Consider the following 27,711-nt stretch of genomic DNA (forward strand, 5'->3'; position numbering starts at 1 on the left):
GCCTTGTGTGTGCTCTCATTGTTGTCTAAAACATTCTACTGGTACTCACTTGGGCTGAGGTCTAAGGATTTCCTTAGATTTCGGATTAGGATTTCCTCTGGAGCCTAAACATTTCTGTAGGTTTTCACTTGTCTTTCTCCAGTTTCAAACTGAGATCTAATATCTTACTCAAAGTCTGAAACATTGAGGAATAAAGTCTTCCCAAGGTTCTCACTAAAGTCTAAGGTCTTTCATGGTTATCACTGGGGCAAAGGCCTTCTAACATCACTCAATCTTAAGACCTTCCCAGATGCTTGTTTGTGTAAAGGCCTTTAGTCAGGTCCTCACTGGGTCTCTGAGGCCTTCCCCATGTTCTTACTGGGTCTTAAAACCTTGCCCAGGGGTTGGGGACTTAGTTCAGCAGAAGAGCGCTTGCCTAGCGAGCACAAGGCCCTGGGTTCGGTTCCCAGCTCTGAAAAAAAGAAAAAAGAAAAAAGAAAAAAACAAAAACAAAAAACCTTGCCCAGGTTCTTACCAGAGTCTAAGGAGTTCTCCAGGTTCTTACTGAATCTGTAGCTTCTCAATTGGACTAAAGACTGTTTGCAGGTTCTTATTTGGGTCTAAGGACTTATCCAAAGATTCATTGAAGCCTTAGGTCTTGAACAGGTTCTCACTGTGGCCTAAATTTCTTTTTACAGGTTTCCACTAGAGCTTATGGGATTCCTCAGCTACTCAATGGTAACAGACTTTTAACATATTTTCATTGGGTCTTAAAGTTTTACAGTGTACTCACAGGAGCCTATGGCTTTCAGAAGTTATGAGTGTATCCTAATGCCTTTCCAGGAAGTCACTGGGACCTAAAACCATCCAGTATTAACTCAGGACCAAGACTTTCCCCATGTTATGACTGTCTCAAATCCTTATCCAGATTCTCATGAGCGTCTAAGGCATTAACCAGTTCTCACTAGGCCCAAAATTTGTACAAGTTCTCAAAAATTCAATAAGGTCTTTGATGGGTTTTGACAGAGTCTGGAGACCTTCCACATATTCTTGCTGTGGCCTAAAACTTTCTGCAGGATCTCAATGGGACTTAAAACCTCCTCTATGATTTCATGGTATTCAAAGGACTTCCCCAAAGTCTATTTGAGAACTCAGGCCTTTCCCAGGTTCTCACTGGAGCCAAAAACATTCTAATATGTTTTACTGGAACTTAAGGTACTCCAGGTACTCACTGTAATCTAAGGCCTTCTTCAAAGTCTCATTGAGACTTTCCCAGATACTCAATGGGTCTTAAGGTTTTCTGGATTGTTTCTGGTATCTAGGGCATTCTTTGTCACTGGGGCCTAGGAGCTTCTGAGTCTGTTGCAGGGTCTTAAAGTCTTGTCTAGGTTCTCTCTGTATATTAAGAAATGACCAAAGGATGTACTGTGGCCTAAAAATATTCCCAACACCTTACAGGTTCTATAAAGTCATCTCTGTGTTTGCAATGTATCTGAAGAATTTTTCCTAGTTCTCACTGTGACCTAAAACTTTCTGAATATTCTCACTGGGACCAAGAACCTTCTTTAGGCTCTGACTGGTATCTAAGACCTTCTGCAAAGTCTCCTCAGAGTTTACATCGTTCCTAGGTAGTTACTGGAGCCCAGAATTTGGAGCCAAGAAACTACCACATTCTCATTGGAACTTATGGATTCTCAAGGTTCTGACAGTGACCTAAGGCCTTACCCAAAGTTTCAGTGAAGACTAAGGGATTCCTCAGGTTCTCATTGGGATCCAAGGGCTACCACATGCTATCACTTGAGTCTAATCCCTTTCCAGGGTATAAGTGGAGATAAAGATGTTTCCAGATTCTTGTGGTGTGTAAGGAGTTTCTTGGGATATTATTATAATAGGCAAAAGTCTTCCCAGGTTTTTTAAGAACTTTAAAGAATTGCCCATATTCTCTCTGGGTCTTAAATTTTTACCCAAGTTTTTCTTGGACCCCAAGGCCTGTTTCTCACCTGGACTTAAGCCTCAACAAGTTCTTTCTGTGACTAAAGACCTTCTCTGCCTTATGACTTGGATCTAAGGCCTTTGCAAGTCACAACAAGGCATTAGGCCTACCAGAGATTCTCACAATGGTCCAGCACCTAAAATTTTTCCTTGGTATGAAGGCATTATCCAGGAACTACAGTAGGCATCAGATTTTCTATATATTCTCATCAAGTTTTCTATATATTCTTATTAGGCTCTGCCTGGAGCCTAATAAGGCCTTTCCCAGATTATCATTTGGTTTTAAGTTCTTTACATGCTCACTCAGATTTGAGGTTCTCTTAGATAGTCACTGATGTCTAAAGCCTTCTCCATGTTCTCCTTGGGTCTTCATTTCTCAATGGATCCTAAAGCATTATCCAGGGTCTCACTGGGCCTAAAAAATTGCCCTAGTCTCACAGGTTCTCTAAGGCCTCCATCAGGCCTTCATTAGTTCTGAATGCCTTCCTTATGTTCTGTCTCTTACAACTTTCATCAGCTTCCCATTTGGGCAGAAGGGAAACCTTCAGGTCCTTGCTGAGATCTTAGGCCTTTTGTATATTATCCCTAGGACCTGAGGTCTTTCTCAGGGTCTCACTGGAGCACAAAGCTTTCTAACCTTTCTAAACAGAACTTAGAGCCTTCTCCAGATTCTCATTTAAGTCAAGGGTCTTTACAACAGTCTTGTGAAGACTTTCAGCCTTACCTTGGTCCTCTCTAGAGCACAAAACATTCTAACCCTTCTGTGCCTTGAGGCTTTCTCCAGGTACTCAATGCCAATCTAAGGCATTTCTCCAAAGTCTCATTGATGACTGAGGACTTTTCCAGATTCTCTCTGAGCCTGAGACTTGCCATGATTATTCCTGGTGTCCATGGCCTCCTGCAAGTACTCACTGGAGTCTAGTTTAATCACTGTAGGATAAGTCAGTACCCAAGAATCATTATTGCCCCCAAATAGCCCAAAGTCCTCACAGGTTCTACAAAGTCATCAACAGTTTTTTACTATGTTTGGAGAATTTCGCCTAAATTTTTCTGCAGATAATCATTGGGGCCCAAGTCCTTCTCTAGGTTTTCACTTAAGTCAAAGGTCTTCTCAAAATCTAGTGAAGATCTTAGGTCTTTCTTTGGTCCTCACTGGAGCACAATTTATTTTAAAACTTCTAACTGCAACTTTAGGCCTTCTCCAATATATCCACTGCAATCTAAGGCCTTCTTTAAGTTTCAGTGGTGACAGAGGCCCTTTCCAGAGGACCAAGGTTCTTGCTGGTCTGAGGATGTTGCAGGATATTTGATCACACTGTCAACCTTGAGACTGTACCTCTTACTGGAAAACTTGTTTCTAGTTGTGGTGCGGCTCAGTCTTAGTCCATACCTTTAATCCCTTTTGATGGAATACAGAGACGCTTTTAATATATACCTTTAATCCAAACAATGAGGGTAAAGTTAATATGTAGAAGGAAGCACTCATGCTTCCTTACATAATTGAGTGGCAGACAAAGTAATGAGTCAAAGAAAGATTTGACAGAATAGATGCTCAGTTCTCACAAGAACAAAGAGAAAAGATCTCAGTGCAGAAAGGGAGAGGGCAGTTTTATCAGGGTGTTTGTAAGAGACAAAGTGTAAGAGTCAAGTTGTAAGAACAGTTGTAAGGTTGCAGAACGTGAAAAAGCTAAAAACAGGTGAAGACAAATGGGTTAAGGAATGAGAAGGAACCAGAAGATTAGAACAGATTATAAAGTTAGTATGAGAACAAACAGAGTAATATACAAGAAGTAGAGAGAAGCCAAATAGAGAGCTTAGAGAGGAGTTTGGGCCAGAACAACTAAGTTGAATAGTCAGCCAGAGTTCAGAAAGAGCTAGAAGGAGTAAGTTTACTCAGCAACAAGTCTCAAGGCTGAAAACATTCTAGGCCTAGATTAGATTGTATGGAGACTAGAAACCTCCAGGACTAGGCCTAGATTAGCAGGTGGAAGCAGTAAGCCTTGAAGATGACAATTATATCATGTGAATAAAAGATACTTTTGCTTCTGGCACTCATTGTGGTTGGAGGGAAAACCTAACATGATTGGAGAAAAATGAAAACCAACCCACATTGCAGAACGCAGAGGTTATCTGACAAAAATGTTGCAGAGGACAGGAGACATGAGACAGAAAGCAACAATTTCCTGGGACCACCCAAAGAGGTAGAATACGTTCTTCAAATTTGGTGTAAACCTCTGAGAAGACAATTACATCAGATGAATAATAGTTTTATTTATAGATATATAAATGTTATGGCCTTGATGCAGGAGGCACAGGTTGGTAGATTGGTGGTTGATGCCATTGGTTGCAGTTTGTTTGTTAAGTAGTCCTGTGCAGAGAAGAAATGACAAAACATTAGATATCCTGATGTCAAAGATCAAACTTGCCCTAAGGAACCCAATGTTACTCATCAGCAAAAGTAGTCTAACAATAATGTCACCATCTTTCCCCACTATCCTTTTTTTCCTCTCCTATCTAGAGTTAGGGAACTGAAAGGGTGAAAGAAAAGGGGTAGAGAAAGAAGCCACAAAGTAGCCAAAAGTCTGCCTACAGTAAGGCAAAAATTCAGGTCCTTACTGAGATCTTAGGTCTTTTCAATATTTTCCTTAGTACCTGAAGTCTTTCCCAAGTCCTCACCATAGCAGAAAACTTTTTTTTCTAACTGGAGCATATAGCCTTCTTCAGTTTCTCACTTAAGTCAAGGGTCTTCTCAAAATCCCATGAAGACCTTAGGCCTTTCCTCTGTCCTCACTGAAGCACAAACTATTCTAAGACTTCTAGCTGTGACTTGAGGACTATTCCAGGTAGTCACTGCATTATAAGGATTTCCCCAAAGTCTTGTTGTAGACAGAAATCTTTTCTAGATTCTCTCTGGACCTTAAGCTTTTCCTGATTATTACTGGTATCCTTGGCCTTCTGTCAGACCTACTGAAGTCTAGGTTTGCCATTGTAGCATAAGGCACAACCCAAGAGTTACTGCCACCTCAAAATATCCAAAGTCCTCACAGATTCTAAAAAGCCATCACCAGTTTCACACTGACTGATTAATTTCTCTTTGTTTTCACTGTGACAAAAATTTTTCTTCAGATTCTCACTGGGACCAAAGGCATTCTCAAATTCTCTTGGAATCTAAGGCTTTCCACAAAGGGTCTTCAGGGTTTACATCTTTCCCAGACACTTACTGGACCTAGAATCATCAACACATTCTCACTGGAACTTGAGGATTTCACCACATTTTAATGTATATCTAACATTTCACCAATGTCTCATTAAAGACTAAGGTTTACCCAGGTTCTCAATGGGACCTCAGGACATTCCCACACCATCAAGTTGGACTAAGGTCTTCTTAGGTTGTCACTGAGTTGAAGATTACCCCAGATTATCACTAGTATCTAAGGCTGTCCTAGAGTTCACATGAGGGCCCAAGGCCTTTCCAGGTTTTCAAAAGATTCAAAGGCATTGCCCAAATTCTCTCTGGATCTTAAAACGTTTAACGTGTTCTGACATGGAACTAAGGACTTGGCTCTAGATCTCTTCAAGGGTCTAGGTCTATCAGAGATTCTCACAGTGGCCTTACATGGTAAAACATTCTCTCTGAAGCTTAAGGCATTCTTCAGGAACTGCATTGAGCATCAGGTTACCTACATGTTCTCACTGGGCCTTAAAGACTCTCTAAGATGTCACCAGAGCCCAGAAGGCCTTTCTCAGATCATCATCTGCTTGTGAGGTCTTCCAAGGTTTTCACTCAGATCTGACGTCTTTCCAGATGCTTACTAGTATGGAAGACCTTTCACAGGTTCTCTCTGGGCCAAAAGCTTTCCCAGGTAGTAGTCACTGGTGTCTATAAAGACTTCTCCATGTTCTCACTGGTTCTTCAATTCTCACTCGATCTTAAAACATTATCCCAGGTCTACTGGGCCTAAAAATTTTCCCAAGCCTTTCAGGTTCCCTAAGGCTTTCAACAGGTCTTCGACTAGTTTTGAATTCTTTCTCTATGTTCTGTCCCCCACGACTTTCTTCAGATTCCCATTGGGGCAGATGGGGAAACTTCTTCAGGTCCTCACTGAGATCATAGGTCTTTTCCATATTCTCAAGACCTAGGCTATTTCCCAGGTATGCGCTGGAGCAGAAGACATTCTAACCTTTTAAACTGGAACTTAAGACCTTTTCCATGTTTTCACTTAGGTTGAGGGTTTTTCCAAGAGTCTCATGAAGACTTTTATCTTTTCCATAGTCCTTACTGGACAAAACATTCTTATAGTATCGCTGTAGCATGGGCCCAGCGAGGACCTGAAGAATTCCTTAGACTTCACTAAGGCTTTCAGAGAAAACCTTAGACCTCAGGTTGAATGTGAGAAAAAAAAAACCCAAAACCTCAAGTTCCAGTAAGAATGTGTAGAGGATTCTAGACTCCAGAATGTTTCTGGGGAAAGTATAAACTCCATATAGCCTTTTCAGAAGGTCGTGGCTGGGAGTGAGAACCCAAAAAAGGCCTTGAGCCCCAGTTAGAATCTGCATAAAAGTTTAGGTCACCATGAGGAGGAGGAGAAATTCATCAGATATAGTGAAATCCTGGTGAGGGCTTTGTAAAATCTGTGAAGACTTTGGGGTATTATGGGGGTGGCAGAGAACCTTGGGTCATATCTTTTGTACAGTGACAAACCTACTCCCAGTGAGGAGCTGGAAAAGAGCATGGACACCAGTAATATGGGAGAGCCTAAGGCCCAGAGAAAATCTGGAAAAGGCCTCAGCCCTCAATAAGGCTTTGGGGAAGGGCTTAGTATGTGTTCAGTACCTGGAGAAGGTCTTATATCTCAGTGAGAAACGTTAGAATGCTTGGTTCTCTAGTGAGGACAAAGGAAAAGCATAAAGCCTTCATGTAACTTTTAAGATCTTTGACTTAAGTGAGAATCTGGAAAAGGCCATATGTTATAGTTAGAAAGGCTAGAAATTTTTCTGCTCCAGTGAAGACCTGGGAAAGATCTGAGTCTTAGGGAGACTATGGAAAAAGCCTAGGATCTCAATGAGGACCTGCAGAACATTCACCACATGCCCCAGTGGCAATCTGCAGATTACTAGGAGTCAACGAGAAATGGGGAAGGCATTCAGAACTGGCAAAGATCTGTATAAGGCCTTAGAGAATCCATGAGAGCTTAGGAAGAAAATTTGGGCTCACTGAGACCCTGGGCAAGACACAACCTCAAGATTGTGTAAAAACCTCTTTCTAGTTGTGGTGTGGCTCAGCCTTGGTGTACACCTTTAATCCCATGGTGAAGGTAAAGTTAGTTTGTTGTAGAAAATAATCATGTTTAAATGTGATATCTAATTGAGTAGCAGAGAAAGAGCCATATCAGAGAAAGACTTTACAAAATAAGATATACCTAACTGTTTTATCCTCCCCGGGTAACACTGGAACCTAAATCCTTCTACAGATTGTCACTGGGGCTCCAGGCTTTTTCCAGTTTCTAAATGTGATCAAAGGCCTTCCCAAAACACTCATTGAAGACTAAGGCTTTCTTGAGTTTGTCACTGGGGACTCTGGAGTTTCACAGGGTATCACTGGAGTCTAAGTCTTCCCAGGTTGTTCCTGGGGCTTAAGATCTTCCTAGGTCCTCACTTGTATCTAAGGATTTCTACAGGTCTTTACTTAGGCCTAAGGTGTTGCCGGTTTGTCAAGTATTAATTGAATCTTTGGTTTTTAAGATGCTAAATCCACATTAAAAAGGCCTCTAAAGGCAAGATCAACATCAATAAATTGGTTAGAAATAGGGCTGTTTTTGGATCTCATTCTTATGATGCAACTTTAATAAGAAAAGTAATCTCTAAAGGTTTTAAGAAAAAAAACTGTCAAATAAATGTTTGGACTGTGACAAACAAGGTCATTTCAAAAGGAATTGTAGGTAGAGAGCCGAGCTAATTCTGAAAGAAGACCTAAGCCTTCTGTAATGTACTGAAGGTGTTGCAAAGGCTAGCATTGGACTAGTGAATGCAGATCAACAAGAGACAAGCAAGGTAACCCCTTGTTGGGAAACACCCTAGGGGACCTTTTGCAGACTCAGATATCAAATGCATTCAAGTTAGCCATTTCAGGTCAGCAATGGAGAAACTCATCAGCAGAGCAACTAAATAGCACTGCTTTGGATAATAGCCATCAATAGTCCAGATATCAAGGTCAGAACAGCTTCTGTAGAGAAAACGGAAAACTTAGGAGAGCAGAAAACAAATATTTTGGCAAAGAAACCAGAAATTTCCACTTCATAATCCTTTTAATTTCTGACTGGAGACAGACTTTAAAAAAGCATGCTTGTGTCTGAAAAAGGGTTGAGCCATGACCCCATTCCAGAGCCAGCTTTTTAATAAAGTAGGACAGCATAAAACAACTTTTAAACAAACATTTAAACAGACATGCAATGGATTGCTAACAGTAGCAGCTAAATTATAACCAAGATGCATAGACCACAGTAAACTCACACATTCAGGGCAGCCAGTCAGCAAGCAAACATACAGTGGCCACTGTGCATTCATACACATAACATAATAGACAAAACCTTTCTTTACCTCCTCCAGTGCTGGAATTTCAGCGTAGGCGCTCCTCACAGCTGCTGAATCCCATTTTCTCAGGGACAGTGGTGCTGTAATAGGATTGGCCGCTGTTTTCCTCATGGGACTCTGGGTTTTTAAACAATAACCACTGGTCCCTAAAGTGGAAGTTCCTGGTTTCTTTGGAGACTCAGTTATGTCATGTGATGTTTTGCTGAAGCAGACAGGTGAGAGGCTGTTTTGCTGAAGTAGATAGGTGAAGGAATGTGTTGTTGAGGCAGACACATGAAAGGACACGTGATGATTAGAAAGAATACAAATATAACAGAGAGACCAGGCTCTTGTATTGGTTTGCTTTGTACCAAGTCAAGGACCTTTGCTTGTGACTTCATAGAAACTTGCCAAAAACTTTTCATGCTATTTCGGCTGGATTGAGCTGCTGCTACTGATTCATGTTTGGTGTTTGCCAATTAGACTGCATTGCCACTACCGACTGACGTTTGATGTTTTGGACTGGGCTGCTTATATCCTGACAACAAAGACTGGGATATCCCCCAAAGGGTTACTTCTAAACAGGTCTACGACCTCTGTTTCCTATTAACCTTTCTTTCCCCCTACCTCTGGTAGGTCCGCTAGAAGGGATATTGAAGGGTTTGTGACTTTTTTTTTTTCTGGAGCTGAGGACTGAACCCAGGACCTTGTGCTTGCTAGGCAAGCGCTCTACCACTGAGCTAAATCCCCAACCCGATATTGAAGGGTTAAAGAACCCTAATTAAAGTAGGTTTTGAAAAAAAAAATCTAAGCCTACAGGTTCCAAGCAAATCCTACTCCCTCAAAACTCCATATTGGGAGTGACTTTTCCAAAAGCAGCTTGCAGATAGCATGATCCGACCTCATTCCAACTAGACCCAGGGTAGGAGGTGGGGTGGAATCATTGGTGCCTGGCTTATGGGTGCAAGGTTTCCATACCATCTCAAGTCAGAAACATGAAGATAGACCAGACACACAAGACATAAGGCCCAAGCAACAACAGAAAACAGAGCCAATGACAATAGAGTACACGGACAATGACATTTAACAATTCTTTCTTGTACCATCCAGATGCTAGGCACCCATCAAAGGCTGGGTGGCTCTGAGTCTTCCCCAGTTCCCAAATCTCATGCTGGGTCTATCCAAATCTTTAGCTTTTGCCCCTAATCTCACAGAATACCTTACAGTTCCTAGCCTTTGGAACTCTATTGAACTAAGCTCCCCCTGGTCTTACCAGGGCATCTACATGACTCCAAGTTTGTACTATCTAACCAGAAAGAACGAGAGGGCAATGGGATGTCTCTGGCCTGAACAGGGATATACAAACCACATCAGGTTCTCCCCATTCATTAGATGGAGTACTGTGCAGCCAGAGTCGAGAAACCAGGCAGGAAATGGTCACAAAATGCTAACTCTAACAAGGCTTCTATGATTTGCCAAAAAGGAAGTCTCCATAAAAAAAGAAAAACTGCTTGCTGATTTCCTCTAAGCGAAGCCCTTCAGCTCAAGAGTACCACCAGACTGTCTCAACCTGACCTCTTCCAATAATGACAGACTTATTAATCTCAGGCCTTAGCTTAGGCTTGTTCCTAACTGGCTTGTATAATTTAATTAACCTTCTTTTAATTAATTTTCTAATCTAAGTTCTGCCATGTATCACGTTCTCTCCCCTTCAGTTCTGGCACCTGCTCCTTCCTCTGTGTTTGACTGGTGAATCCCTCCACCTGACTCCTTCCTAGAGTTCCTCTCTCTTTTCTGATGTTCCATTTTCTCTCTCCTGCTCTGATATAGGCCATCAGCTCTTTATTAAACAAGTCAGAATGTGCTGCAGAAGAATGTTTAGAAAACAACGAGATAGGTGATGCTTCATAAAAATAACAGTTCAGAAAGCATTCTGCTGGTCCAGAAATCAACACTTGAAACAATAGAGACAATCTGTACAGAGTGCACAAGAAGATTATCTCCCACTGAGGCCAGATTGTGCATACTTTCCCATTGAGGCCAGACAAGGTGGTCCTCTGTTACATATATGCTGATAGCCTTATTAACCAGTGTATATCTTTGATTGTTAGTTCAGTTTCTGGGAGCGCCCAGGGATCCAGGTTAGTTGATACTGTTGTTGTTCTTATGCCATCCCCTTCAACTCCTTCAATCCTTTCCAGGCAACAGCTTTTAAAATAGCCCCTGTTCCTGTTGTTCAGAACCCACATGATGATCAAGCTGCATGATTGCTACATGTGAGTGGGGAGGCCTAAGTGCAGCTTGGGTGTGCTCTTTGGATGGTGCTTCAGACTCTGAAAGCACCAAGGATCCAAGTTTGTTGACTCTGTCGGCCTTCCTGTGGAACTCCTATCCCCTTTGGAGCTCGAAATCCTTCCTCCTATTCTTCCATAAGAGTTCCAAAGCTTCATCCACTGTATCTGTCTGAGTCAGCTGCTAGGGGTGAAGGGGGGGTTTCTCAAAGAGGACAACATTCTCTGTCTACAAGCAAAACAGAGTATCATTAATAGTGTTAGGGATTGATGCTTGCCCATGGGATGGGCACTGCAGTAAATCTTCAACTCCAAAAACCCGTGTAAAAACACACAACCCAGTGCCCTTAGATTGGGCAGATTTACCACTATACTACTCTATTCCTCAGCTATGAGATCCCTTGCTACTTGAGGCTTCTCGGGGCCATGTGGTTTTGTTCCATCTTCCTTCTACCTCCTCTTTCTCTCTCCTTCCCTTCTCCCCCGACACCTCTCTAAAACCTCCAGCTCCATCTTTTTCCTTCCACTGCCCAATCACGGGTCTAGCCTTTACTTGACCAGTTTAAATGGGGAAAAGGTTCACATGAAATGACCTGAGTATGGTATCCACTCCTTGTCAGGGCAGGTCCTCTTGAGGAAGCAGAATTAACATCAGAATACAAACAGCACCAGGGTAACCCACAACATTTCTCTCTTTCTGTCCAGTTAAAAGGTTCCTTTTTTGAAGATATAAATTGAGCACAACTTATAATTTACAATTAGTAAATTATAAAGTATAGGAACACTCAGTCCATCATATTTGTCAATTTAGATAAAGCACTCTATCATCCTAGCTTAAAAAGCTTGCAATTCTATACATGAATTATGTCCTAGTTTCAGCTTGTATTATCATCTGAAAATCATCCTCTCAAATCTATATCATTTTTCTCAATGCTAAATAGCTTGAGTTGTCTATGAGACTATGACCAGTCTTCACCTCTGTCAGAAATCTGAGAACAATTTAAATATTACTTGAAAATATAGGAAGCACAAAACATAGCTTCCAAGACTTAACCAATTTGTAGAGATGTTGACTACCTGGACAGTCCCTCATTCCTTAAAACGTTGGAGCATCAGCCTTCAGCCCTCTGGCCAGGATCATCTGATGACCTTTGTAAAGCAGAATTAGGAAGGACTGCTTACCCTGTATTGGCAGAGCTATCAGTCGACTATTTTGCATACTGTGCCTTTTTCCTGGACAGTATTTTTGTCTATAGATGAGTTGAGGCAATTCTTGCCTAGTGGCTATCTCGCCACAACTGGAACAACTCCACTGATGCTCAATTTCTTCTTTGAACCAAGAAGGGGTGCTATCAGGGTATGTCTCTAGTGAAATGATCTTTAAAAATGAAATGGCCTTAAATGTTGTTTTCTGTGGACTTCTGACACCTTTGAAGACTATTTATACGAAGTATATCTGAACTCTTAGACCTTAATTATTCTTAGTCATTTCTATTTGAGTAAATTAAAAACATTTATTATAATTAAATTAGAATCTAATATAACCATGAGTTTACTATCTGGCCCTTAACTTCTGTTACTTATTCATCCTAAACAGTTTGTAATGGCAGGTATTAGAAGGACTGGGTCTAAGCCTTGTATTCTTAGATGAGTTGCATAGGTACAATGCCTATCAAAGAGTAACAGTATTAATTTCAAATCTTGTATCAAGAAATTCACACCAACAAAAACCTTAAACCTGCATCAGTCTATAAATTCTGTACCAATGTAAACTTATAACTTCAATTTGCTTAATTATAAAGATTTCTGCCAATGTAAGATATGGCTATACAATGTTTTGTTATTCCTCTAATTTTTATATTACTATATACCCTCTTTTCTTTTTCATCCCCTCTTTTCTTTACCTAAGAAGGAAGGACAGAGAAGAAGAAGGTAGAAATCCCTGAGTTTAAGCTCTCTAGTTTCCTCCCTGTCCAAAGCTATAACATTTGTAAAGTATACCTTAAAATGACAACATAGCTATAATTCATAAAATAACCAGAACCATCCACCCCAATCTAAGGGACTTGGGTTGATGATGCTCTATAACTTCTTCCTGCTGAATAGAAGTGACAAAAAATTCTTTAAAGGGGTGAGGAAGGGTAAGAAAATTAGAAAATTTGGTTAAATTTGAGAAAGCTAGCTTTAGCATCTGTTATCCAGTCTTTGCATATCTGGAAGGTTCAGAACTTGACTGAAGTTCTGACTGGATTGTCTGAAAGGTTGGATGAGGCAAGGTGGCCTGGAACCCATGGCAGTCCCTGAAGCTGTTTTGAACAGCAACTGAATCAGGGGGCCAGGCAGGTCAGTTCTGCATCTCTGAGGATGAATCTCACCAAAGCTGTACATTCTGTAATATATGAATCTCACAACCAAATTTTTAGCATCACTAAGATATTTGTATGGATTGTGCAAGATGAAATTCTCCTTGTTTGAGCAGGAGAAAGACAGCTGTCTTTTTTATGACTTAATTTTATTAATAACCAATTGTAGTGAGTCTTCATTCATGCCATGTGAGGATGGCGCAAAGAATCTTTAACTGTCCTGTTTGATTCTCTTAAATTTTCTAGTTCTTCAGGGGGGTCTCCCCTTGCATTTTCTGATCCATATCACTCTAGAAGGGGTCAGAGCCTATTCGCCTTTCCTGTCAAAACGTAGAGGCTTCCTTCCAAACAAAAGAAAAGAAAAGAAAAACAAAACAAGAGAAAATAAAACAAGTCCTTGGGCCAGTAACTGGAAATCATTAAATGTTTAACTTGATCGCTCTCCCAGAGGAATTGTACAATACTAGACTCAGAACCACACTCATTTGATAAAAAAAAAAAAAACAACCCAAAGCAAATAAAGCAGTCTGAACAAATGTTAACTGCTGAGACAGCATTTCTGCTGTCTTCTGCCCCAACCTTCACGAGATCAAGGCCTAAATGATTGTTTAATATCAGTCTACTTGCGTATAAGTCTATTTCCAGGCTCTATTTGTCATACCAGGTAAAGAAATCCCATAACTCCCATGAGTAGGCCATGTTCAAAGACCCTGACGAATTGTCCTGGTAAGACTTTCTCAGATCTTCCCTGAAACATTTACCCATTCAGTGTCCCTAACCTCTCCCTTCTGAGGAGCTTAATGTTTGCTGCGTCTGCTCCTGGCCCTATTTTGTTGTGGTGTCTCCTTCCCCTCTTCTCTCTACCATGGGAACCATTGTAAATGTGACCCAGGTTCTACTACTGCTCTTGCCATAGCCTTCCAGGCTTGGATCATTCTGTTTTTAATAGCCCAAGAAGTCAGGATTTGTTTTACAAATGGTGAATGCATCCCAAAATTAGTGACTCTTTCCTTAAATTTCCTCAGTTCTACCACATCCACAGATTGCCATTCGAGTTCCTGATAACCCTGTGGATGATCATCTGGGGATTTTGTTGTACGATAACCAGATAAACTAAAGTTTGTTTTCTAACAACCTTGGTTGGCTTTCTCTAATTTATCTTCTGTGTCTACCTGAGTATTTTCCTTAATTGAAATTTTAAATTCCTCCCTTAAGGTCTGTGCCCATGCCTCATATCTCTCCTCTTGTCCCTTCTTCCTGTTCCCTGAGTTCCTTTGCTCTCTGCTCACAGCTCTTCTTCCACATTTTAAAACTTATGTTGTCATTCTGATGTTGCAGCCTCTACCTTATTTTGATTTACTAGCTTTAGTAAATTATTCTCTAGACTCTGCTTCCTTTTCTTTTCTTTCTTTTTTTTTTTTTTTTTTTTCGGAGCTGGGGACTGAACCCAGGGCCTTGTGCTTGCTAGGCAAGCGCTCTACCACTGAGCCAAATCCCCAACCCCTAGACTCTGCTTCCAAATTTTATCTCTATCCCCTTGTTGTTCAATCTGATCTATGAAATTCTTTATCTTTTTTCCTAGTATCTTTTCCAGCTCCTGTCTCCAACCTCTTGCTTATTATGACCTGCAATTTCCTGTGCCTTCAGTTCTAGAGTTTCCTCCAGGCTGTGTTGCCAAGTCTTAAGTTTATCTCTCTGTTGCTCAGTCTCATCTATGAACTTCTCTAGTGGTTGCTCTAATCCCTTTTCTAAGGCACATAATGTTTTATCCAGGGCCCTGTCTTTTGAGAAGACATAGCAAATCAAGAGAATAAATATTGCAGTTGTGTTAAACGACAAGGTATCTATTTCCTTTAAATCCATCCCTGTTGAACTGTTCAAAATATCATCCCATAAAGCCCAAAAGGTGTTATTTATTGTGATTCTTTAGGTAGGTGTATGTATATATTATCAATGTATAATCCTTATTATCTGATCCAGAGCCTTTTGTACATTTGTCTCCCTCTGCTGTTCAATTCAGGACACTGCAGTCCTCTTAGATTCTTTTATTCACAGGGAGTGGCTGACTGTAGAAAGATCGCAGCTTCTGTACTTCTGAGCTGGCTCTCTATCTTTGGGTTTCAGCAGGCAGCCTGTGCGCTGACCTCAGGCAGCCTGCAGCACAAGCAGTAGGGAGAGCAGGCCTGGCTGTCAGATGTCCTGGGTAGACTTTGGGCGTATGGGGGAGCAAGCACGGAAAGGTTCCCTCAGGCATAGATGGCTCACTGTGTCTGCCTGAAAACTACCTCGCAGTCAGTTGCACTCCTGCATGACTGTCCTCTGAGAGGTTCTACCAGCAGCTAACTGAGACAGATGCAGATACTTACAGTCAACCATTGGACTGAGGTCTGGGACCCCTATGGAACATTTAGGGCAAGGACTGAAGGAGCTGATGGTTGATATTGACACCATATGAAGACCAATGCTCAACTAACCTGGACCCCTGGGAACTCCCAGAGACTAAGCTACCATAAAGAACAAGCAGGGGCTGGTCCATGGCCCTAGGCACACATGTAGCACAAGATTGCCTTGTCTGGCCTCAGTGGGAGAGGATGCACCTAATCCTGTAGAAACTTGATGCCCCTGAAAAAGGGTGTGGTGGTGAGGTGGTGAGCACCCTCTCAGAGGCAAAGGGGAGGGGGAATGGAGTAAAGAAGTCTTGAGGGGGGACAAGAAAGGGAGGCAACATTTGAAATGTAAATAAAACAATTTTACAAAGAATGAAAGCATCTTCAACAAATGGTGCTGGACTAACTGGATGCCTACATGTAGAAGAGTGAAAATAGACCATATTCATCACCCCGCACAAAACTCAAGTCCAGGTGGATCAAAGACCTCAACACAGAACTGAATACACTGAATTTCAAAGAAGAGAAAGTGGGAAATACCCACGCATTTGTACAGGAGACAAGTTCCTGAACAGAACACCAATGGCTCAGGCTCTAAGATCGACAATTAATAAATGAGACTTCATGAAACTATAGAACACATGGCCAGGAGAAACTGCAAGTAGCAGAGGAATCAAGTTAGTATAGTTTTAGATCTGCCCAATCTAGGCATATAGTTGATGAATATAATATATGGATTGTGCATTTTTTATAAAGGCTTATGGGATTGGAAATTACTACCACAAATAGATAGATGATAGGTTTAGAACCCAACTAACCTGAGAAAAAAGTTCCCTTTGTGCAGTGTGAAATGCTAGGCTGTGATCTAGGGCTGCAGCAGTGTGTGGATGAAACGCTGAGTGAGTCTAAGGGGGTCTACAGAGAGCTTCTGAGAGGCTCCCTCCCAGAGCCCCATGGCAGCCAGGGGCAACACCCCAGCCCTAGGTGGGACTTGGGTAGCACTGGTGTTGCAACATGGTTTGGGTTCCCTGAGCCTAGGGAGGGCTCAGAGACCCTGGGTGAGACTGCCTGTGAGGTAGCCTTCTCACAGGCACAGCATGTTGATCTACGCATCTCTGGCCCAGAGAACCTTCTTGTGCTTGCTTCCTGGTTCCCTCTCTTCACCAGGTCTAAATAGGCTCAGGACAGTCAGATCTGCTCTCAGATCAGCAGCCATGATTCAAACAAAGGCAGGACAGCCCAGAAGTGAACTGCAGTGTCCCAATTTGAACAGCAGAGGGAGAAAGAGGTACAAGAAGGTCTGGATCAGGTAATAAGTATTATATATACATTGATTTACATACAATTTTAAAATACTTAAAGCTTAAAAATACAATTTTGGGTTTTGTAGGATGATATTTTGCATGGTTTGACATGTATGGATTAAAAGGAAATGGACACATTGCCAGTTAGCATTACAATGTTTACTATCTTATTTATCATGTCTTCTCAAAAGACAGGGCCCTAGATAAACATTATGAGCCTTAGAAAAGGGATTAGAGGAAACACTTCAACTAAAGGGACAGGAATGTATAGGTCAAAATAGGTGACAGAGAAAAGAAAATGAAGGTTGGAGACAGGAACTGGAAAAGATGCTAGAAATTCATAGATCTGACTGAATGGCAAAGAGATAGAGATAAAATTTGAAAGCAGAGTAGAGAGGATAATTTCCTAAGCTAGAAGGTAGATTATACAATAATAGAATTACAACATAATGAGAAATTGAAATTACAGAAGCAGGGCCTAGAACAGAAGATACAGGAATTTACAGAGCAGCATGAACAACAGAAGAAATTTAAGACTGGGCGACATGGCTGAGAGGAGACACTAGAACTAAAGCCACAGGAATTGATAGGTCACAATAGGTGACAGAGAGAAGAAAATGAAGGTTGGAGACAGGAGCTGGAAGAGACACTAGAACAAACGATGCAACAGCTCGCCCATCAGACTGAGTGGCAGAGGGAAATAATGAGGATTGGAAGCAAGGCTTGGAGGAGAACCTTTTGAAATTAATCAATCAAAATAATTGTGATATAGAGAAAAAAATTAAGATGTGGAAACAGAACCTTGAACAGGGAATGGAGGAACTTATAGAACAGGATGAACAACCAAAGCAGAGCTATGAAGCAAGAGCACAGACCTTAAGGGAGGAACTTAAAAGATCGGTTAGGGAAAATATTCAGGTATAGATAAAAGATAAAATTAGAGAAAGTCAACCAAGGTCGTTAGAAAACAAACTTTAGTTTATCCGGTTAGTGTACAACAAAGACCCCCAGATGATCATCCACAGGGTTATCAGGAACTTGAATGGCAACTCATGGATGTGCTAGAACTGAGGACATTTAAGGGAAGTGTCACTAATTTTGGGATACATTTGCTGTTTGTAAAACCAGTCCTGACTTCTTGGGCTATTAAAAGTAGAATGATCCAAGCCTGGAAGACTATGGTGGCAAAGCAGTAGTAGAACCTGGGTCACATTCATGAGGGTTCCCATGGTGGAGGAAAGAGACGGGGTAGGTGTTTCTAAAGGTCAGCTGCCTGGTAGAAGTGCAGGGTGTCTATGATGGAAGAAACTTGACCTTGTGTCACTTGGCAGCCTTACACTTCTGGGACAAAGTCACAGAGACAGGAAAAAGACTTGAACCATTTTTTCCAAGTTATGCAAGGTCTAACTTCTCTGACTTTTTGCAAACGTTAACTTCTGCTGTGGAAGGGAAGATATAGGATCTATTAGCAAGAAAGGCACTAATCGAGTCCTTAGCTTTTGAAAATGCAAATGCTGAATGCAAGTGATCAGACCTCAGAAGGCATCGGTTGATGAGTGGATTACATTACAGCTGATCTTAGACCTCATTTGCCTGATATAACGTTAGTAGGAGAAACTGCCACTAGAGGCCTTGAGATGACCCAAAATTTCTAATGTCTTAATTGTGGTGAACAGGGTCATTTCAGAATAAACTGCAGAGAAAATCAAATTAATCCCAAAAGTGAGTCTATGCTTTCTGGAATATGCAAAAGATGTGGCAAAGGGCAACACTGGACTAGGGAATGTGGAGCAATGACAGACAAATGAGACAACATCTTACCAAAAGACTCCCAGAGGGTCCTCTTGCAGACCCCAATGCCAGACTGAGAGAGTTCTTTTCCTCAAGACAATTAAACACCACTACTCTGAAAACAGAAGTTTTGAGACCAGATAACAAGGCTGAGGCAAATTCTACAAACAATTTAGAAAACCTATAAGGGGTCCCAAAATGAATATTTTGGCAAACTTCTATAGAGGATCAAAGGCCCAAGCTTGGAATATTAGTAAACGAAGCTGAAATTGAAGGAATGGTCAACACGGGGCAGATGCACCATTATCTCTCCAAAACATTGGTCTGCAGATTGGCCACTTCAAGAAGAAGTATGCATCCAATTTCAAGGAGTTGGTACTTTGTCCCAAATAAAGCAAAATACCAGATGGCTTGAATGTACAGGGCCTGAGGGTCAGATAGGAAAGTTAAGGCCATACATAGCCTCAATATAGCCTGATATAGCCATAAACTTATGGGGAAGAGAACTGTTACAACAGTGGAAAACACTAGTCAATATCCCTTCAGTTTTAGAGGCTAGACGCAAAACCAGTCAGATTTCTAATAAAAAAAAAATCAAATTAGCTAAGGAATGTTATTAAAGACAGTTTCGGACTGTCCAAAAATAAGGCCCAGCAGGGGCTGACAATTCAGCTTTACTTCAAAGATCCACTGCTTTTAAAACACCAACAGCCTCACCACTAAGGTGGTTGACTGACCAACCTATTTGGATTGATGAACGGTCTATGACAAAAGAAAAACTACAGGCACTAGAACAGCTAGTCCAGAAGCAGCATAAAGAGCAGTCCACCAGCCCTTATTTGTCATTAAAAAAAGTCTGGCAAAATGGAGGATGTTGACAGATCTCAGAACAGTTAAGATTATTCAGCCAATGGGTTCCCATCACCTTCCTTGTTGTCTAAGGAATGGCCTATCATAGTGATTGATCTAAAAGACTTTTTTTCACAATTCCTCTAGATGAACATAATAAGGAAAGGTTTGTTTCCTCAGTACCTACCTTTAATAGAATTTGTCCAATAAAAAGATATCATTGGAAAGTCCTGCCCCAGGGAAATGGCCTTGCCTTGTCTCAATGTTTTATACAATAGCCACTGGAGACGACTGGCAAACAATTTCCTCGATCCATTATTTATTATTAGATGGATGATATCCTATTGGCTGATTCAGACATAAATATCCTGGAAAGAATGATGAAGTAAAGAAAAAAAAAAAACCTTGCTTTGCTGGGAACTGTAAATCGTCCCTGAAAAATACAAAGAGGGGATTCTATTAATTAATTATCTAGAATAAGTCTACAAAAGTTTAGGCCACAAAGGGTGTAAAACAGAAGAAAACAATTAAGGACTCTTAATGATTTCCAGAAGCTACTAGGAGATATAAGCAGGCTATGGCCTGCAATTGGATTGGCAACTCAAGAGCTGAGTGATTTATTTCAAACCTTACAAGGTGATAAAGATTTAAATAGCCTGAGGAAATTATCAGTGGAGGCTGAGAAAGAGTTAGCTCTGGTAGAAAGGAAGTTGCAGGATACACAACTACATTGTATTTATCTAAAGATGGCCTGCATCTTAGTCATCTTTCCTTCTACCCATTCCCCTACAGGAATTCTCTCGCAGAGGGAGGATTATATCTCAGAATGGAAAATTTTAGCACATAAACAGAGTAAGAAATTAAAAACCTACATAGAAAAGGTTTCTGATTTGATACTAAAAGGGAAAATGAGACTTCCATTAATTATCTGGAATGGATTCAGCTTAGATTGTGGTACCTTTTACTAAGGCAGATATTGACTCATTGTGGACACAAGATGAACGTTTGCAAAGAGCATGAAGTAACTTTTGGGGAGAGATTGACACCAAATACCCTAAAAGCAAGTAACTTTAGTTTATAAAAAGAACTAATTGGAGTCTCCCTAGTATAGTAAAAAGAACTCCAATTCCTGAAGCCACTAAATATTACACTGATGCCAGTAAATCAGGAAAGGCAGGATATAAATCAGAAGATGTAAGGTGGCTGAGAGTCCCTGTAAGTCAGTTCAAATATTAAAATTATATGCAATACTTATGGAGTTATCAGATTTTCCAGATTCTCTTGATATAGTAGCTGATTCTCAATTTGCAGAAAACCCTTTCTGTAATATACGCAGAGACTGCTGAACTTACTCAGGATAATTCAGCTACAACAATCAATCAGGAATAGGAGTCACCTGCTGTCTTCACACACATAAGATCCCTTACAGGTCTGCCAGGCTCTCGGGCACAAGGCAATCCTGAAACTAACCAGCCATTGACAGGAAGTGGCTATCTTCTATCAACCAGAGGCTTCAGCATTCCATAAAGAACACCATCTCAAACAGCAAAGGTTTAAAGAATCTCTATGCACAGAATTTGAGGCAATGGCCTACTTGCTCATAATATAACCAAACTCCATTAACTACAGGCAGTAACCCTAAAAGTACGCAAAGAAATGAAATTTGGCAAATGGATTGTGTTCCATTTTACAGAGTTTGGTAAAGTTAAATATGTGCATCACACTATAGTCACATATTCAGGAGATAAAGACATAGCACTTTACTAACTTTACATTTTTAAAATGCTAATGGACAAAAACAGCTGCTGTAAGACATTGGATTGTGGAAAGGACTGAACTGACCAGCCTGTTTATTTTAAGGAAGTTCTAAAATCAGAATGGAAAGCAGGAAATGGTTATGCTGGAGAGAGATTATGTCTGTATTTCCACAGGAAAAGAAAAGCTTTGAGTTCCTTCTAAGTTGATAACGATCAGACTTGACAAAGGGAGACCCCCTTGAAAACCTTGGCTTACAGCCAAGAGGAAGACTGACAAGATCAACAAGATAGGTGATGTATATATATCTGTACACAGAGACAGATGGGACCAGATGAGGCTTAAATGTCTATCTACTGCCAATAACACTTATTGGGTTCAAAATTCTCATGACTTGTTACATATCATCCTGTAAATGGTATGAATGAACAGTTAGTTTGATTATGTGATCAAACTAACCTCTATTGAAATGCAGTTGTCTGTCTTTATTGATCTTCCTTAATCTGTGGACTCTACATGTTCTATATGAATGTCTTTACAGAGCTGTTTGTTGCTTGTAAGGTTTGTATATTGCAGAATGGAAGAAGAGAAAGACAGTCCTGACAAAACTCATATTCTGAGATGCTGAGATTCTGGGACCTTCTATTCTAGGTCCTAGCTTGATTTTACCTCCACTACATCGAAGCTGTTTCCTCTAAAGCCTTGCTTCCAGGACAGTTCCAGAACAGCTAGCTCAGCCATCCAGCCTGCCAGACTGTTATAGTCAGGACTTCAGCTAAGCCGTGAACCTTCTCAGCACGTAGAGACTGGAAGGCAAATGATGCCAGTTAGCCCACCTCTGACAAAACCAATTTTCCCATTTCCCTTTGGGCCCTAGAAAGGAACTCTTCACCCTAATTCAGCTAGAAGCAAGCAATAGGAGGTTGTTATCCAACTTCGGTAGGTTGGGGTAGATGGTTCTAACTATTTTATGAATTAGAGATACTTTGTCATTTTAAGAAATAATTGGCAAATGCTTTTAACTTTGGGCAGGGAGAAAACTAGAGAGCCTAGACTCAGTGATTTCAACCTTACCTTTCCTCTCCTCTATCCTTCATTCTTATGTAAAGGAGATGGGGTAGAAAGGAAAAGGGAGGATATAGTAATAGTACAAAAATAGACAAATAGAGATAGGATATTAAGTTTACTCTTAAACAAAGTGTTGTATAGCCATAATCTTATATTGGTAGAAACCTTTATATGTGATGCAAAATTGAAGCTTTAATTTCTTGCATTGGTACAGAATACATACACACACACATATATATATGTAGGGAGCCATATTGGATTTGGGCCTGGCCACTTTTTGACTGCATGGCTCAAAGTGACTAGGTGACTCTGGGCTGTTTGGCCACAGATATTCACCCCTAAGATGACTGCCATAAAGTCTTGAGATTGTTGGACAAAAGCCTCTCCCATGAATTTACGGCACAGGAAGATAACATTCACGGGATGCCTCAGCTCGAGCAGATACCAGTTATCTCCTGAGTCAACACCTGGTGTCTCCACCACCTGACCTCTTTGCCTCCTGCTATCACTGTCTATACCCTCATCCCTCCATCCTTCATGTTTCACAAGGGACATTCCCCCTACCTGAAAGCCTTAAAAGCTGTAACGTTCACCCCAATAAACGAGACCTTGACAACAGAACTTTTGCTTGGTCTCCTTTTGCTCTTCACCCCCATTTGGCCCACAGGTAGAAAGCCTCTTCGGGACCCTGAATAACTGGGTCCCCGCTGGTGGGGGTAAGGCGCCTGAACAGGGACTCCGAAGCACGGCCAACTACAGGACGACGGAGACAAGAGAGCTGCAGCGGGAATTGAGGACTCTTCAGGCCATATTGCTCGTGCGTCGGTGGAGAGGGAGGTAAGGACCAGTTGAATAATTGTCGTCCAATTGTCATGGGGAAGGTATTGTCTAAGGAGGCTTGTTTCATAGGAGAGATCAAGTGCTCACTCAGGGAGAGACGATTAAGAGTTAAGAAAAAGGATTTAATCAAGTTCTTTTGTTTTATTGATGAAAGCAGTGTGGGGCTGAGGGTGACAAGAGTGCAGGCCTGCTAGCAAGCAAGCTGCAGGCTGTGCGTGGGCAACAGCACAGCTCAGGCCAAGTCAGCATAAGAGGAGTTTCAAGGTGAGGAAGCCAGCGCGGAAACAGGGACGTAGTGGGGTAAGATGGGCTAGCTTGAGTAAAACTTGTAATAAAAAAGGGACAAGGTAATGGTAAAGTGTTTTTGTGTATGCGTTCTTTTAGAGTTATGTTTTAGTCTTTGGACCCTGATTAGAGATAGTTTACACCCTAGACATGAGAGAGAATGGGTTTGGGAAAAACAGTCCTCCCGGACTCTCCGTGGATGCTTTGGAGAAAGAGAAAAACTTTCAGAGCTCTCCTGGGAACAGAAGAAAGGCAGGAGACATCCTGCCTCTCTGCTGGCTCCTATTGGAGAAATGCTTATTTCTGGTTCTGGGTTCCATAGGTAGGATATCTGGGTCCCTTCGGTGGGACACCATCTAGATTTTCCCCTCTATGTCTATTGTCTGTCCTTGGTGCACCAAGCTGTCTGTTTATGTCTGTGGTTTTTGTTTCTCATTGTTTAAATGTTTTATGTTTCATGTTAAAAAAATGGTAAAAACTTTATCTGCCAGTCGTTCACACCTTGATTTGGTTTTAATTCGTTTCAAAAAAAACGAACAAATGAATAAAAAACAGTTTCAGTCGGCCTTTGGAGCCCTGTATCTGTAGCTAGGAGCCTAGGTCAGCTGGAGAGCTGCCCGGGGGCAGAGCGTCTACAGGAGCTGATCTTAAAGGTGCCAACAGCCCCTCAGCTTCTATGGGCAGAGCGTCTACGGGAGCTGATGGCTGTTTCTCTTAGAAAAATACCTGACTTATTATTAGACTTAACAGGTGACAAGGTGCTTCTCTTAATATCACAGCTAGAAAAGTAAAAATGGTGTTTGGTCTAAATATTAAAGACATGTGTAGCCACTTCAATTTTGTTTCTGACTGGTTTTAAATGTATAAATATGCTCTACATACCTTGGTCATAGATTATTGGCTTTTAAGTTATTGAAGATGGTTAAAAAATTATAACGTCGGTAACAGAAAGTTGACATAAAACTGCTAATTTGGATAGAGTCATTCTGGACAACATGTGGCATGAGCCAACCTAGGGAAACAGGTCTAAATTGAGATAATATTTTTATGGAACTCTTATCCTAGAAACCAGGCTTCTAAAAGAATTTAGGGCAATGTCTCTTTGTTGAGGTATCAGAGACCGCACCAATGTGCGTTCATATGTAGGAATTGGCAGTCAAACTTTGAAGCATGAAGGATAGACTCGGCGTTTTGGAGACTGGATTTTGGAGACTAGATCGTTTGTTGGAGGTTGAGTTTTGCTTTCCAAAGTTGTGGTTTGCCCTGAAGTTACCTATATTTTGATGCTAATTGTACTGCCCCAAGGAAGCTGCCTAGTCACTTACTCAGACTTCCCAAAGTTGTGGTTGTGCTCTGGTGTTACAAGGAGAACTTAAGGATTGTGATTAAGGATTGCCAGTGTTACATTGACTAACTCAAACTTATTTATAATTAAGAAAAAATCAAACAGATAGAAATTGTTACAGGATTTACAAAGGATTGATGAGGTTTTAGAACTTGTGAGAGCATTACACCTTGTTTGCTTACTCCAACTGCCATTTCAAGATAGATTTAGAGGATTGATTTTATACAATTTGTTTACGTCCTGGCGATTGTGAGTTTTCATTTCGTGAGCTTGCTTATAATTTTAGAGAGCCCATGAAGTGATATCATTAAAAATTTTACAAAAGAATGGCTAGTAGCCTTATATTATGTAATTTTGTCGCTTCTTCAATGTAAGAAGTTAGAACTTTAATCTTTCAGTGTATATGGAAATTTTTACTACAAACCTTTGCTCTCAAAATGAGCTTTAATATTTAGAGAGTAGCTATTGCTCCAGAAAAGATTCAATATTCATTTTTAATATTTAAAACTAATTTTAAGCTTCTAAGGATATGTTAATTGGCTAAGTACCTCACCTTACCAGAGGACTTAGGCCTTTGTTTGTTATCCTCATTGGAGATAAAGCTTCAGTTGTGTTAATACAGAATTGTAGGCTAGAGTCTTAAAAATATTTTAACCCTTAAATTTTACAATTAGTTAATGCTTTATTGGAGACAAGTTTTCTACATAAAATCAGTGAGTGATGATTTCAGTGTAAATGTCTGACAATTCACTGTCCTTTCAGAGCTCCGGCTCAGACAACTAAACAAAACCATAGACCCAGCTCTTTGAAAATGGTAATGGAGTTGATAACACACCCACACGAAAAGAGGAAGACTCCATTTGCTTACTCTCAACGCCCAGCCTCACCCTGCCAACTCAGGGATTTCTAAATAAGGCTAAATCTGGACCTTGTTTACAGGATTTGGCATACTAATTAATTAATTATGCTAATTAATGCTTATGTTTAGGCAAATAAAGCTGGTGAGGTGCTGGAGAGATGGTTTAGTGGTTAAGAGCACTAAGTACTGTTCCTTTATAGGCCATTTAAGAACTCAAACTGGATACTGATACCAGGACAATGATACCAGGCAGATTATAGGCCTAACATAGGAACAATTAGTCAAAAAATCTCATTCTTTATATATCCAAACAATAATGCTAGAGACAATAATTTCATATACAAGTCAATTTATAAATACAAGTGCTCAGTGTCCTTAATTTAATTCTCGAGGACTTATCTTAATATCTTAACTATATCTTAATAAATAAAAAAGGGGAGTTATCCCTGTATGTTAAATAATGCTCCTTTTATTTCAATATTAAAATTTGGATGCCAAGGAACACTCTGAGTGTTTATGACACCCTACAACTAGACATACTTCTGCCTAGGTGAAATAGAAAGATCCACATATTGGCATGATCCTGTCCAGGTATTTTTATGGGGAAGAGGGAATCTGTGTTTTTTCTACAGAATGCTACAGGAGTGTGCCAGCTGCCTGAGTGGCTGGTGAGACATGCTGATCCTGGGAACATGAAGATTCAGCTCTCCTGGTTCGGGTCCCTGGAGTCATTCCTGTGCCCTTGGAGGAAGATGGAGACTTTTTAAGATTTACCCTCACCGAGGTGTCTGGGGTGGGAAGTTGTATTTTGGGAGAACATATGCTCCCTCCTCACCAGCTGTTAAAAATATGCAACCATACCTTGGTTGTTAACAAACATCATGAGTACCTGCTCGCCCCAAACCATACTTATCTGGCCTGTTCATCAGGGCTACCTATGAAACAATATCTGAGTTCTTGCAGCAGCGCGATTATTGCGTATTAGTACAATTACTGCCCAGACTCAGCATTCACGAGCCACAAGATATCTTGGATTTTTGGGATAGAAACCCTGGTGTACCCCATTGTAAAAAAAGAGAGAGAGCCTATATCGGCCATCACTCTCGCAGTCCTCTTGGGGTTAGGGACAGCAGAGACAGGCACAGGCATTGCTTCTCTTGTGACTTCCCAACAAAACCAACAACGCTACCATTTACTCAGCGCTGCAATTGACCAGGACCTAGCTGAGCTGAGGGAGGGCTTAGCCAATTTAAAAGATTCTGTTGCCTCCCTTTCAGAAGTAGTACTGCAAAATAGAAGAGGGCTTGATTTACTCTTCCTACAACAAAGAGGACTTTGTGCAGCCTTAAAAGAGGAATGTTGTATTTATGTAGATAAGACTGGACTTGTAGAAGACAGTCTAAAAAAGGTGAGAGATAGCCTAGAAAAACGGAGAGAGAGAGAGAGCAACAAGAGTCGTGGTACAAAAATTGGTTTTCTACATCCCCATGGCTCTCTACCCTGTTGCCTACGATTTTAGGACCCCTTGGGGGCCTGCTTCTGTTGATTTCCTTAGGTCCTTGGGCCTTTCAGCGCCTCACCAGCTTTATTAAATCACAAATAGATTCTGCTTTGCCTAGAAATTCTGTTTCAGTACATTATCATCGCTTGGAGACCGGAACAACTAAGGAGAACCAGAGAGACAATGAACAAGTTGAGGTGCCCACTACTTATCAGGAGAGGCTCAATTAATCTCCTAAATTAATGCCATCTGGCCCCTATACTTTTGCCTCTGGGCTCAAATAAGAGGAATGAGAAGATGACACAATGTAGCCATCATCAGCAACGGCAACTTCCTCTGACTCTTGACCAGTTTAAGACATGAAACCTTGAGGGCGACAAGGAGATCCTATGACAGATAAGGCTGGGGGACAAGAGGTCGATCCTAAGACAGAGGTGGCTACACCCCGTTTAAACATACGGGCCGGTCAAATGCTCCTCTGCCCAGTTAATCCACCAATAAACACACACGTATAGCCCAGAACAGTGTGTCA

At 41.0% G+C, this 27,711-nt stretch overlaps 1 protein-coding gene across 35 annotated transcripts in view; it reads right to left on the reverse strand.

Moving 5' to 3' along the window:
* Positions 1–27,711, reverse strand: part of Ins2 (insulin 2) — a 149,261-nt gene that overhangs the window by 19,820 nt on the left and 101,730 nt on the right. For 26 of the 35 annotated variants that reach the window (XR_010062670.1, XR_010062672.1, XR_010062674.1 and 23 more), the window contains 2 exons: positions 8,569–26,419; positions 4,223–4,339 (listed from right to left, as the gene is read on the reverse strand). The gene's annotated coding sequence lies outside the window, so the exon portion shown is untranslated. Of the gene's footprint in view, positions 1–514; positions 26,420–27,711 lie in introns of those variants that run through there. The other 9 variants (XR_010062678.1, XR_010062684.1, XM_063280751.1 and 6 more) reach the window with 9 other exon arrangements.

This window comes from Rattus norvegicus, chromosome 1 (genome assembly GCF_036323735.1).
Source record: "Rattus norvegicus strain BN/NHsdMcwi chromosome 1, GRCr8, whole genome shotgun sequence".
NCBI classification, from domain to species: Eukaryota; Metazoa; Chordata; class Mammalia; order Rodentia; family Muridae; genus Rattus; species Rattus norvegicus.